Genomic DNA, 15,345 nt, shown 5'->3' with positions numbered 1-15,345 from the left:
TGATACTAAAATCACCAACAAATAGTGAGTTCAGGTTGACTTAATTAATATTATTTAGAACTGACCTTTTACTATTGGGACATTTTGGCAACACTAATAATGGGTCAATAGCTCTGGTAGAACAAATACTATAAGTTTGGTGCCACTTGAGATATTTGTTTCTATTACTCCACCCACCTACTAACCACACAAATAAGCATGGCCACTTGTTAGTAACCTTGACTCACTCACCGTCACATGTTCTAACACACTTGCCTTGTGGATATGTATCAGTAGAACCATCAAATGGAAAGAAGGAAAGGATAGAAAGAAAGAAGTAGAGAGAGAGAGAGAGGGAAAAATATAAGAAGAGAAGAACAAGGCTAGTGAAGAAGAAGAAGAAGAAGGGAAGCTTGGAAAGAGCAAGAGCTTGGAACCAACACCATCATCTTCATCCTCATCTCATCTTCAACAACTTCTCCTCTTCAATTTCTTGAGGTGGGTTCTAGTTAGAAACCCTAGGTTCTAGAAGATTAGGGTTATAGAATCATAGATAAGTCATGAATAATCCATGCTACGTGATGGATATTCTCTTCTTGTTGTTGTTGTTGTTTTTATGAACATGTGCTTGATATGCTCTTCATGATTGTTGTGATTGCATGATTTGTTATGGTTGTGTTTATGATGTTGAAATCCTTGTTATACATGTAATATGATGAGTTTTGTTGGAAGAAGAAATGGATGGTGTGTTAGAAATGAAGTAACAGAGGAAAATGGTGTCTGTGAAGTGGAAAAATGAAAATGTGTGTGAACCAATCGATTGGCCCTTGTTATCAATCGATTGACAGCCTTTGGTTTAGCAGAAAAATGGAATTTTCACAGGACCAATCGATTGACACTGCATGTCAATCGATTGCACAAACTTGCTGTTTATGAACAATGGAAATTTTCAGCAGGATCAATCGATTGACACTCAGGATCAATCGATTGACACTCAGCAAATTTTGAAAAACAGAAACGTGAGAGAAACCAATCGATTGGGCTTCCCCAACCAATCGATTGACTCAAGTTAAAAACCTCAAAATCCATTTCTTAAGTGTTTCTAAATGCATTCTTCCATCCATTAATCAATTATGATTTCATGCTTAAGTTGAATACATGTTAATAGTGAGAATAACATGATGAATATAGTAAGTTAACCTAGGATTGGTATTACGCCTTGAGTGAGGTTCATGACTTAGATAACATTGAATGACGGTAATCATTCGTACGACGCTTATATGAAGGTCATGTACGAATTGTTGCCATGATTGATAACGAGACGCATTGTATGGAACATGCCATGTTATTGTTGTGTATTGTGGTGAATGAAGTCACCTATGATTGATGAATTTTGTTTTGGTTCGTGGAACCGATGATTGTATAACCGATCATGTATTCAGAATGTGTGTTTTCTGTGATGGTACACATCTCTATTGGTATGCTTAGACATGTAACCATTGGGATGTGGGACCATGGCGGACATGGGGGAAAGGTGGACACCTATGTGGGTTAGAGTCCCATACGGTGAAAGATACCCTAGGTGGGTTAGAGGCCCATACGGGTGACAGTCGCTTGAACTAGGGATTAAGCCTCATAGAGGACCCGATATCCACTGCGAAAGTCGAATCATATGAGCATGCATGAACTGGGCCTGGCTTAGACGTAAGTCCGTTCAGGAATTGATGCGTCGTGATCTGAATAATGATCGTGCTTGAGTTATGAGAACTCATATGCATGTTGCCATACAATTGTGAGTTAGTTCCCCATGGCTCAAGTCTTCGTTCCCTTGTTGACTTGAGTTGGATATGAGCTGAACATCGATTAGAAAACCCTGTAGAGCCGAGTGAACCCATAAGATAGGGAACCCACTGAGATTATTATCTCACCCCATGTTGTTGATTATTTTTTAGGTGGTTCTGAGCAGGATAAAGGTAAGGGCAAGATAGAGTGATGTCTTGCTTACCTGAGGACCGGTGGCTTTTTTGCCGCTGTGTAGATATTTTTGAGATCATTGTCTGATGATCTAGATCAGTAGTTTTATTTTTGGGAACTCTTATGTACATTTATGTCATATTGTGTTATTTTGGGCATGTATTTGTATATGTACACGGTGCTGCTAGGCACTTATGTATTTCAGTACAAGTTTTACACTATGTATAATATGTATTCTAGATATATATTATATGTGGGTGTTACACATGATGCCCTAGTCACGAACTTCCATGCTCTCTGCAACAGATGGTTGTCCATTATGAAATAAGAAACTCTATCATAGCCACATTAGTGATTTTTTTTTAAAACTATATTCGACCAATCAAACATATAGTTTGTTATCATGGATATGTAGATATTTTACCACAACATGAAATAAGTCGTGAGTTTGTTTTCGTTGAGGTCTATGATTTGATACGTATATGAAACTGATGAACTTCCTTTAACATAATTTTTTAATCAACAATTCTATGAGTATGATATTAATTGTATTGCTAATCTGAAAAAGAATATATTAAAGGATATATAACCGTAATTTTACAAAGTCACCGCATAATAAAAAAAATCCAGAAGATTAGCCTTCACAAATGAAAATTATATTGTGCATGAAAAAGAGATATAAATAAATTATGCACCATTTTATCTTCACAATGGTTTTGTATCATTTTTAATTCTTCGTAATATTTTTTTAACAATGCAGATTTCTTATAAAATGATCTTGCACTTTTCTTTTATGTTCACTCTGATTTTTGTCCTACTTATTTTTTTGTTGTTGTAAGATTTTATCAAGACACTTCCCTAATGGACATTGAAGGAAGAGTATTCAGGAGATATATTTTTGCATTTCTATTTCTACTTAGTCTTTCACATCTCTTTGACAAAACATTAGTTAGTATTACTTAATTTAGAAAATAAAATTAATTAGATTTAAAATTGTCTACAAATGTGACAATCAACAATAAAAACGAGTAATCAAGAGTAATCAGTAGGAATATTCTTTGTTACCCATTAAAAAGGTTGGATATAAGTACCGATAATGCAAAATTAATTCAAATCAAAGTCCACTTAAATATATTATCAAAAATAAATAAATAAATGACGTGAGTTCTAATTTTGGATAATTAGGATGAATATAACATTTAGATAATAAATGACCTGAGTTCATATGATTAAAAACTCAATTTAGATAATTAGGATGAATATAACATTTAGATGAGCAATACGACAAACTGTGAAAGAGAATAATGTTATGAATGGTCATTTTCCACAATGACTTCATAATATTTCATTTTAAAGTAACTTATATCAACAAAAATATACGCATGGTTGTTTTTATTGTCAGGAGATATAAAGTTAACTAACGCATACAACACTCGTGCTAAAAAGCTAAGATTACGATTTTGAAGTGTTTGACAATTCATTCTAATAGCTATACGGAATGGGTAATAAATTCTTCACATACATGAAATCACTTTGAATAAATAAATTATTGTTTAACTTTGGTAAACAATGAGTTTACAATATATTTTAGAGCAAAATTCCTTACATATTCTTTGAATTTTTACATGAGCGAATATTAACACATGCATCATACTAGTATCTACGCTAATCTAAGATACAAATATGAATATTTAAATAATTTCTAATAAAACAAATTAAATAATCATCATGTTATAAATAAAAATTTTTCAAGTGGGATTGTTCTCCATGTTATCCATTTGTATTAATATACTTTATTTTTTAGTTTAGATCATTAAATTCATTTGTCAAATACTTGCTATACCAATTAGTTGCGTCAGTTGGTATACGCTTGAGACTATCATTGAAATCGACATGATAAAGCCCCCAATTTCTAGAATAGCCTGCTTGAAATTCAAATGTATCGAAAGCTGCCCAGGAAAAGTAACCACGGATGTTTACACCAGCGTTTATGGCTGCTTTGGTCGCGTTAATATGTGAAGCAAAGTAAGTAACTCGATGTCCGTCCTTCAATAGATTTGGGGTTTTGAAAGAAGTAATACCATTTTCCGTTATGTAGATTTTTGGATTTTGGTAGTTTTTCTTAATATAAAGTAAGAAGTCATATAATCCTTCAGGGAAGACAAAGTTTAAACCTAATTGATCCATGTAACGAAGAGTTTTTCCTTTGATGTTAGAAACTTATGACAAGGCTAAGGCATCAAAATTATCACCAAAAACTTTGGTTCTATTTGATTCATGTCTACTAAAGTGACAAGTATAATAATTGATCCCGATAAAGTTTGTGCTTCCATTTAACATCTTTTTATCCTTTTCTGTAAATATGGGTAGCCTATTCCCCACTAGCTTTCTCATTATTTGTGGATAATATCCATGGAAAATTGGCTCTAAAATCCATCCCCAATAGAAATCCATTAGTCTTTTAGCAGCAGCCACATCCTCCGGATTAGAGATGTAGGGAACATAACTTCCTCATGAAAGGGCAATACCAATTTCTCCCCATTGTATTGCTTGAAATTTTGTTTTGTATAAATTTAATGATGTAGCATGGACAATGAGGAAATTATGAAGTATCATGTATGCTTCTCTACATATTCTACCTTTAGTTGTGCATGCCTCAACAGACATATTATTAATATTGTGCATGTATTAAAATACAACTGTGACCTCTCCCTCATTGATTGTTGTCCAATGTTTCACCCGATCTCAATATATTTTGAATAAGAGTTCACTAAAATCCTTAAAATGTGTCACAATGGAGTGATTTAAAAAGCCACCAAGTTTTTGTTGAAGAGCTAATGGATAGTCAAAGTGCATGATAGTCACAAAAGGTTCAATACCATTTTTTAGCAACTCGTTGATCAAATTGTTGTAGAAGTTGATACCTTCTTGATTTATACTTCCTTTCAAGGTTCCATTTGGCATTATTCTATTCCAAGAGATGGATATTCTATAAGAGTTTACTCCAAGCTTCTTTAAAAGTTGCACATCCTCCTTATAGCGCTTATAATGTTTAATCTTTTTGGAGAACTTATCGACATCTAAATAAACACCTTTTTTATGCTCAATAATACCATCCGATATACCAAGTCATCTTCCTCCTTCATGTTGTGCTCCTTCAATCTGAAGGGTAGAAGATCCAACACCAAACAAAAAGCCATTTGTAAATGATCCTCGACTCGGAAAACTTGGTGAATTTATGAATTTTAATATAGAGTCATATGTATTATTTGTAGTCCATTCTCCAATCTGTTAATAATGACATTGCACCAGACACACTAACACATTACCACATTTTAAAACACATAAAAAAAATTGTCACATTAAACATGCATTGTCAAAGTACTTCATTGCATAGTAAAAAAAGTTAAATTTACAAAAGAAATAATTATTTTTATCATTTTCTTGGCCTTTGTTACAAAATTTCCAATGTATAGTTAAAATTCTCGTATATTATAAATTTATATTCGTAGATGTCATTTTTCTATTTTCATCGAATCTGGGTCTAGTTCCACAAACTTATTTGCTTTATTTTGCAATTTTTAACATTAGTAACTATTTTTTATATATATACACAAAGAAACTGTTAACATATAAAATTATTATTTTTTTTTATAATTTTACGTACATATACAATAAACATATTGAAATTTTAAATTTAATATTTGAAATAAAATTAAAAATTAATTTATTGATATTATTTATTATTTAGAAAATAATTAGTATTAAATATTATTCAAATGTAAGTAAATATTATTTTATTGGAAAAACAATGACAAATAACTCATGAAAATTATTAATATATTTTTGCTAGACCTCTTTGGATCCTAAACCGTTTATTTATAACCTAGGACCTAACAAGTGTCATTAAATTCAGCCCATTAAATTCAGTGTGGTGGTATCCCCTTTGCAACTGTTGTGACAAGTGTTTTTCTTAGTAGTGATAGACAAATGACTGATACTTGATGGTTTGTGGACTATCCTCAACTGTAGTCATAATACTTTGAATACTCTTCAGATTAAAAGAAGAGATAATATGCATGTTATACGATATATTAATGACAATAACCTCTACATAGAGTGATGGACAATTAGGGTTTCAATTATTTTGAAATGAGTTATCTTGAAAGTCAATCATATTTGAGCTCATATCCAACTAATTAATTAATTACTAAATAAAAATGTAATTAGTATTTTTAACTTTATTTAACCATTTAATAAGTTAAGTCTCTTAATTTTATAATAATTAATATAAATATACATGCCCACATAATAATTATTAGAATACAATAATTAAATTATATTTATATAAAAAATATTCTAATAATCACCCACTTGGGAAATATATGTTAATAAATATATCAGAGTTCTTTAGGCATGCATTCAAATGATATTTATCTTTAGATTTGTACTTTATAATCTGGTCCAACTCATACATCAATAATGGAACAACCGCAACTTTCACTTCTGAGATATAATGTGACAGGAATCTGACAAACACCACATCAATGTACTTGATGACATATATCGATATAGATGAATGACATGAAAATTTAATGTAATGTAATATCTGAATTATGCTTATTTCCAACTATTCAAACTTAAATCTTTATTGAGATCTGAAACAACCAGTATAATATATATCTAGAATAATACCATACAAGTGTTATTATTTGGTAACTGATCCAACATAAGGGCCTAACAACATTATTAATTACGTGTCCATAATATAAAATACAACATATGGCACATGTCATACAATAATGCATAAATAAAAATCTATGAACTATGTACAATATTTACAATTGTAGAAAATCCACAGCGGAAGATCACATTAAAAGCTTCCCTTGACTCCAATAATAGAACCATTCTACTAGAATTCCTTGAATCCAAATTACTTACTCTTTTCCTTAACACAAATCTCCTTCAACCAATCCTACTAGAGCTTCCATTGTTATATAATGCTTATTCTCTCTTTGACATAAATCTCTTTCAACTGATCCTTGGTAACTCAACATTCAATAACAATTTATCACTAACACTTAACCCTATAATGAGCTATCCTGAATCCGACCTCCCATCTAAGATTGAAGATACTTGATTTATCTTCTACCCTTCATTTGGTGCATACATGTTACACTTGGAATGGGCATTCATGTCCTCGAGTCTCTTCTTAGACTTCAAAACTACCTTAGACTCTTACAAAGGTGTCCAACGTCCTTATTCTCAAGCTCTCAACCACTTAGAAGGTACCATTCTGAACATGCTCCCTAAAATACTCTCGTTCTTCCAAGATATTCTAGTGACCTTAGAAATTGAAACACCGATGCACTACCTCACTTCTAGACCTTATGACATATGTGCAACATAACCATCCTTTCTCCTTCACTATATAGAATTACTTACAATACTTATTCCATATCAGTGGGTCAATCTTATTCTACTAGCAGATTCATATATTTCTCAAAACTTTGAAAAATCATCCAACAGAAATCCCCACTTCCCGACTCCTTTAGCATTATAAGATTGCTTGAACTATACACCTCTCTTCAATTACATGTTACTAAGGTTACGACTTCTACTAAGGCTTCAACTGAATTAACCATTTCTCCTTACTGTTAAACTCTTGACTTGAGTCCACCCTTGAAATACAAGCTTTTTACCACCTTCGGAGTCCTCGTGGTCGCTCAACCCTGATCCTACCTACAATGCACATATCATTGGGTTGATTAGCCCAATACTACATAAGTGATATTAAGAAGCATGTTGGCTAAACACGCATATCAGGAAGGAATAGATTTACTTATGATGTTTCAAGGCTAGGTCAAGAATCAACCTACTATGATATCAATTATAACAACCCGTATACTATATATCTAGAATAATATCATACAAGTGTTATTATTTGGTACTGATCCAACAAGTGCCTAACGATATAATTATATACATGTCCATAATATAAAATACAACATATGGCACATGTCATACAATAGTGCCTAAATAAAACTCTAAGAATTATGTACAATATTTATAATTGTACAAAATCCACATCGGAAGATCACAGTAAAAGCTTCCCTTGAAACATCAATGCATAACTCGTCTTGTATAATATAACTTGCAAAGAACACCTGAAAAGCAACACCAATATTAGGGTGAAATAATAATCTCAGTTAGCTCTCCTATCCTATGGGTCCACTCAACTCTACAGGGTTTCTAATCGATTCTAACTCAAGTATTCATCTTCCGTTACTTTTCCATCAGTTGCACCTTGTATCTTAGACTTGAGCAACTAAGGGATAATCGCAATGTATGGAAACATGTCACTTTAGTTCACACAACTCAATAAATCACTATTCGGATTCACGAAACATCAATCTCTGAATGGACTTACGTCTAAGCCAGACTCGGTTCATGCATGCTTGGATGATTCGACTTTCACGGTGGATATCGGGTCCTCTATTAGGCTTAATCCCCAATTCAAGCGATTGTCACCCATATGGGCCTCTAGCCCACTTGGGGAATCTTTCACCGCATGGGACTCTAACCCACCAAGGTATCCACCTTTCCCCCATGTCTGCCATGGTTGGGGCTCAAACCCAATTGGGGCACAAATCATTAGTGCCACAACCCCACTTACTGCTTTACCTAAGCCTTTGAAGTGTTACGTGTATAATCACAACTAATTCCGAATACGTGATTGATTCTTAACAAAAAATAGGCCTTTCGGAGCAAGGCTCCTACCCAAAATAGGACTTTTATAACAAATGTTCCTCACCAAATATCAAATAAATTCTCATGATATCATATCAATTCTCATGGCATCATAACATGATCCATTCTCATACATAAATCACACATGTTCCATACAAAGCATGTTTATGTATCATTTTGTGACTACTTGTTCATTGTACATACCACGGTACGATTACGTCCAACCATCACTATCTAAATAATTTCACGACTTAAGTTATCTTTATAAGTCATTTACCTAGCATTCTCCTAGGTTCACCTCACTCATAAGTTTTAGTCATATTATGGTTAAACTGATACAATCAACCAATCATATTATAATCAATGCAATAGAAATTCATGCATAGGTTATAGAATACATCACATAAGAAATACAACAACAATTCATAACCATTTATAACCAATACACACAATACCCATGGCATCCCATGGTCTATTCTTATCACTTGATGAGGTATTGGATTCACTTTCCAATGTATCCAACCCTATAAATATAGGAGGCATAATTCTCGTCTTATGATGGAGACATGGAACCAATTCATTGCACAATCAAGTATACAAGAAGTACACATGATAGTCTAAAATGTCCCAATAACCCTAGACAAAGCCATCACACGATTCACCTCATTCTAACTTATTCCACTCTCACACCACAAAATAAGTATTCATCCAATCATCATACGGTGGGTTTAATCGGACTCAAGGGAAAGCTATAGTGGAATAACTCATTGAGAATTATTTATATACTATATTTCTCTCTGTTACCTTCCTAACAAATCCGACCATGTCCAAAACGGATTTACAAAACTAAAACTACAATCGTTTAAATCTAATCAGAATTCTAGGTCAAAACCCACTCGATTGCGCATAGATCGACCGGTTATTTCAATCTAATACATATATATCATGGTATAAGTTAATGGACTCCTAAGATGTATTAGAAACAAGGAACAAGTGGTTTTAGGCAAAACAAGGTTGGACCAATCGATTGAGTTGGGAACCAATCGATTGCATGAGGTTTCTGTAAGCATTTTTCACAAAATTTGACAGGACCAATCGATTAAGCATCTTAGCCAATCAGTTGATAGCTGCAAAAATTCAGCTTTTCTTCACAGAATCGTGAACCAATCGATTGACACCGATATAAACTCTAAAAATACCTCTTCTAAACACTCTTTCTTCCAATTTTAATCATACCCAACCATTCCAAAACATATATCATCATGAATTCATGTGATTAGCCTTCATAACTTCAGTTAAAAAATAGATAAGCATCAAGCAATCAAAGACAACAACTTCAACAACAACATCATGGTACTAACACGTAACATTAATGAGAAGTATGAACAACAACAATTTCGTCATAGATTCACATAAATCCTAACTCCCAAAACATTAATTATATTCCCCCAAAGGCTAATTCCTATCTAGAACTCACCTTGTAGGAGAAGAAGATGAAGTTTGGTGAAGAATATGAGATGAAATCATGGTGTTGTTGATGATGAGGATGGTTTCTATGGCTATCTTCTTCTTCTTATTTTCCCTTCCTTTTCCTTTTCTCCTTTCTCTTATCTTCTTTCGTTACTGATAACTCTTTCTTCTCATTTCTCTTCTTATTCTTATCCTTTGTTTTTCTTTCTTCTTATCCACCACATATATATATATATATATATATATATATATATGTGTGTGTGTGTGTGTGTATATATATATATATATATATATATATATATATATATATACACACACACACACACACACATATATATATATATATATATATATATATATATATATATATATATATATATATATATAAATATATATATAAATAATATTAAGTAGTGATACAAAATATCTCAATTGATATTTTGCCTTCAAGTACCAATTGACCAATTATTAATGTTACCAAAATATCCCTTCTTATACTTATTAATAATGATCCATCTCTTTTAATAAATATTGATCTCTTCAGAGTCCATTGGTTACTCTATTGGTCCCAACTGATAACACTTAGAGCACATATGGGCTCAAATTAATACAGCTGATAATAGATATAGTACATAGGAACTCGGTTGGTCTCAACTGATAACCAATTGAACATTTAAGGGAATATGGGATATTACACTCTCCCCCCTGAAATTGAAATCCACCCCCGAATTTCCTCCAGTCCACAAATAAACACTTCTTATATCACCGTCCTAGTTCAACACTCGACTTTGCTTCAGTTAAATTCTCTAACATACTCTAATCTTACAACTTATCTTTGCTGACAAATTTCCTTCTTTCATGAACTCTTGAACCTTCTTGATTTCAACCATAATCTTATTCTGATATTGGATTAACTTCTAACCTTATTCCCACTTAAATTATCGGATATACCGTTCTTAATCACTTGGTCACTTTCCATGCAGAATATACAACTCCCTTTCTCGTACTGAGCCACACAAAATATACCAAGGACGTCTTATCTTGATTTGGGTAATCAACCCTCTTCAAACCTTTATATGATAATTTACTATTTCCTCGACTACATGCAATACTGAAGACTTTTCTCTAATAATTCCTTCAACAATTAAGGCAAACTTTATAATCCATCAATTGACATCCTTATCGATTTCACTTAGCCCAATACTATATACTGCAAACGGTTACACTTATTTCTTTACTTATCTCGTACTACTCCAATAAGATAATAGCTTTATCACGAGGTTTCCTTACCTCCATTCTTACGAGTAACTATTTCTGATCCCCATAGACTTGATTGAGCTCTTTAATTCATTACCTTCGACCGCTACTCTGATTCCAACAGTGGAACACCTAGGATTCCTATGCACTACTGGTTAGCTAACAATCTACATAGAAACACACTTATCCTCCAGAGTGCCTACTATCCAAAATGGTATTATAACCTTACCTACTTCCATTAGTAGAATACCTTCCTTGATGACTCACAAAAGTTTAGAATAAGACCAACACTCTTCAGAAGATAGGTATCCAGGAGTCACATTACTACAACCATAAAAATATACAACATCCAGATTCATCATGTGTTCGAAGCAGCTAAACCAAATTAGTTTGACAATATCCGGTTTTGTTTACTATATTCTATATTAAATCCTCTTATAGGGTTTTGATTCATTCAAGATTTATACCGACACAGGATCTCGACCAATAACAAAGTAACACCATCAAGGAACTTCAAATCATCAATGAGACACCACTTCCAAGGAACTTAAGCAAAATCATACACAATATTTCACACATATCTGGAGATAACATTGCACTTTGTATCCAAAATCATTCATCTCAATCGTCATGTTCCATCTTCCATAATCTTAGCTCATGCTCTTACTAATATACAGCCTGAGTTAGATGTTTAACTCCAGGAATATCTAATTCATGTTCCATCCTGAAAGTACAACTCACAAATCCTTGTAATAGGATAGAGTATCATTTTATACAATAAGTACTACTCTCATGGGGATTTACGTCTGACGCCATGAATCCGAGAAATCATACAATGTCACGACATGATCAACCACTTCCACCTTACTAACACATATGTAAAATACTGAACTGATCTCCGCAAGATCACCACTCAGTAAGTCTCTTCCAACTATGTTCCTAATAGTTATTCTTAGTCATAACAATAGTATTTCCAAGACTTACTTAAACCGAGCATGGTTCACCTATGAGATTTAGGATACCCTCAGTTTCAACAAGGTGTGAACATCATACCCATGATAAACCAATCAAACACTACTCAGAAAGATAAATAACAACCAGACTTCTAATAATCCATTCCTACTCTTATAACTCAAAGAAGATGAACATAAGATAAACCTTAACATTACTACACACTTATTTGCTTGGATTTCCTTCTGAACTTAGCATTTACTATACGCTTCTTCACACAAAGGTTACATATCTAGATGACTTGCAACAGATAACTCTTGCTACCTACACACGAGCCCACACAATGTAATCCATTTCACATTCCAGACTTAGTCCTCATACTCAAACTTGACTTGTCTTATGTTGTTTACCACAGACTCAACTTCTCAGAACATCAGACTCATTACACAACAAAGAGTGTGTTACTTCGCATCCATCTCAAGACAAAGAATCACTTACACATACTTGTGACCATAATTCTACCATCACATACTTCTCTTAATACCAAGGTTTAACTTTCTCCACTACACTCCATCCTCTAGAAGTTCTCGTATGTGAATGATCATCAACTACACGTCCCTATCTCAACCTCAATGAAATCCTTATGACTCCATAGTCTCCTTATCTGAAGTGCATTCCATTATGGTAGTTGTAATTCAAGATTTACACTGCTCCCAAACTCTATGTTTGCTTCTTTTCTACGGTAAGCCCATTAACTCCAATAATAGAACCATTCTACTAGAATTCCTCGAATCCAAATTACTTGCTCTTTTCATCAACACAAATCTCCTTCAACCAATCCTACTAGAGCTTTTGTTGTTATATACTGCTTATTCTCTCTTCGACGCAAATCTCTTTCAACTAATTCCTGGTAACTCAACTTTGCATAATAGTTTCTCACTAACACTTAAACCTCTAACGTGCTAACCTTAATCCGATCTCCCTTCTAAGATTGAATATACTTGATTTATCTTCTACCATTCATTTGGTGCATACATGTTTCACTTGGAATGGGCATTCAGTGCCTCGAGTCTCTTCTTAGACTTCACTACTATCTTAGACTCTTACAAAGGTGTCGAACGTCCTTATCTCTCAATATCTCAACCACTTAGAAGGTACCATTTTGAACCTACGCCCTGAAATACTCTCGTTCTTCCAAGATATTCCAGTGTTCTTAGGAATTGAAACACCGATGCACTACCTTACTTTTAGACCTTATGACATATGTGCAACATAACCATCCTTTCCCCTTCACTATATAGAATTACTTACAATACTTATATGGAATTACTTACAATACTTATTCCATATCAGTGGGTCAATCTTATTCTACTAGCAGATTCACATATTTCTCAAAACTCTGAAAATTCATCCAACAAAAATCCCCACTTCCCGACTCCTTTAGCATTACAGGATTGCTTGAACTATACACCTCTTTTCAATTACATGTTACCAAAGTTACGACTTTTACTAAGGCTTCAACTGAATTAACCCGTTTCTCCTTACTATCAAACTCTTGACTTGAGTCCACCCTTGAAATACAAGCTCTACACCACCTCTGGAGTCCTCGTTGTCGCTCAACCATGATCCTACCTACCACACACATAGCATTAGGTTGATCAGGCCCAATACTACATACAGTGATATTAAGAATCATTTTGTCTAAACACACATATGAGGCAAGAATAAATTTACTTATGATGTTTCAAGGCTAGGTCGAGAATCGACCTGCTCTGATACCAATTGTAACAACCCGTATAATATATATCTAGAATAATATCATACAAGTGTTATTATTTGGTACTGATCCAACATAAATGCCTAACGGCATAATTATATGCATGTCCATAATATAAAATACAACGTATGGCACATGTCTTACAATACTGCCTAAATAAAACTCTAAGAACTATGTACAATATTTACAATTGTACAAAATCCACAGCGGAAGATCATAGTAAAAGCTTCCCAGGAAACATCAATGCATAACTCTTCTTGTATAATATAACGTGCAAACAACACCTTAAAATCAATAACAATATTGGGGTGAGATAATAATCTTTGTGAGTTCTCCTATCTTATGGGTCCACTCAACTCTATAGGGTTTCTAATTGATTCTAACTTAAGTATTCATCTTTCGTTACTTGTGCATCAGTCTCACCTTGTAACTTAGACTTGAGCAACTAAGGGATAATCTCAATGTATGGAAACATGTCACTTGAGTTCACATAACTCAATAAATCACTATTCGGATTCACAAAACATCGATCCCTGAATGGACTTACATCTAATCTAGGCTGGGTTTACACATGCTCGTACGATTCGACTTTCACGGTGGATATCGGGTCCTCTATGAGGCTTAATCCCCAGTTCAAATGACCGTCACCTGTATGGGCCTCTAATCCACTTAGGGTGTCTTTCACCGTATGGGACTCTAACCTACTTAGGTGTCCACCTTTTCCCCATGTCTTCCATGGTTGGGGCTCAAACCCAATTGAGGCACGAATCATTGGTGCCACAGTCCCACTTATTGTTGTATCTAAGCCCTTGAAGGTGTATGTGCACAATCACAACTAATTCCAAATACGTAATTAATTCTCAACAACAAATAGGCCTTTCGGAGCAAGGTTCCTCACCAAAATAGGACTTTTATAACAAATGTTCCTCACCAAATATCAAACAAATCATCATGCTATCATATCAATTTTCATGGAATCATAACATGATCATTTCTCTTACATAAATCACACATGTTCCATACAAAGCATGTTAATGTATCATTCTGTGACTACTTGTTCGTTGTACACACCACGGTACGATTACGTCCAAGCATCACTATCTAAATCATTTCATGACTTAATGTAACAACCCGTATAATATATATCTAGAATAATATCATACAAGTAATATTAGTTGGTACTAATC

The 15,345-nt window shown here is 33.6% G+C and overlaps 1 pseudogene; it reads right to left on the bottom strand.

Annotated features, from left to right (window-relative positions):
• Positions 1–3,753: 3,753 nt before the first annotated feature.
• On the bottom strand, positions 3,754–8,426 carry LOC127102373 (furostanol glycoside 26-O-beta-glucosidase-like; annotated as a pseudogene).
• Between the last annotated feature and the right edge of the window lie 6,919 nt (positions 8,427–15,345).

Source organism: Lathyrus oleraceus, chromosome 7, assembly GCF_024323335.1.
Source record: "Lathyrus oleraceus cultivar Zhongwan6 chromosome 7, CAAS_Psat_ZW6_1.0, whole genome shotgun sequence".
Classification (NCBI taxonomy): Eukaryota; Viridiplantae; Streptophyta; class Magnoliopsida; order Fabales; family Fabaceae; genus Lathyrus; species Lathyrus oleraceus.
This window is presented reverse-complemented; position numbering and strand designations above follow the sequence as displayed.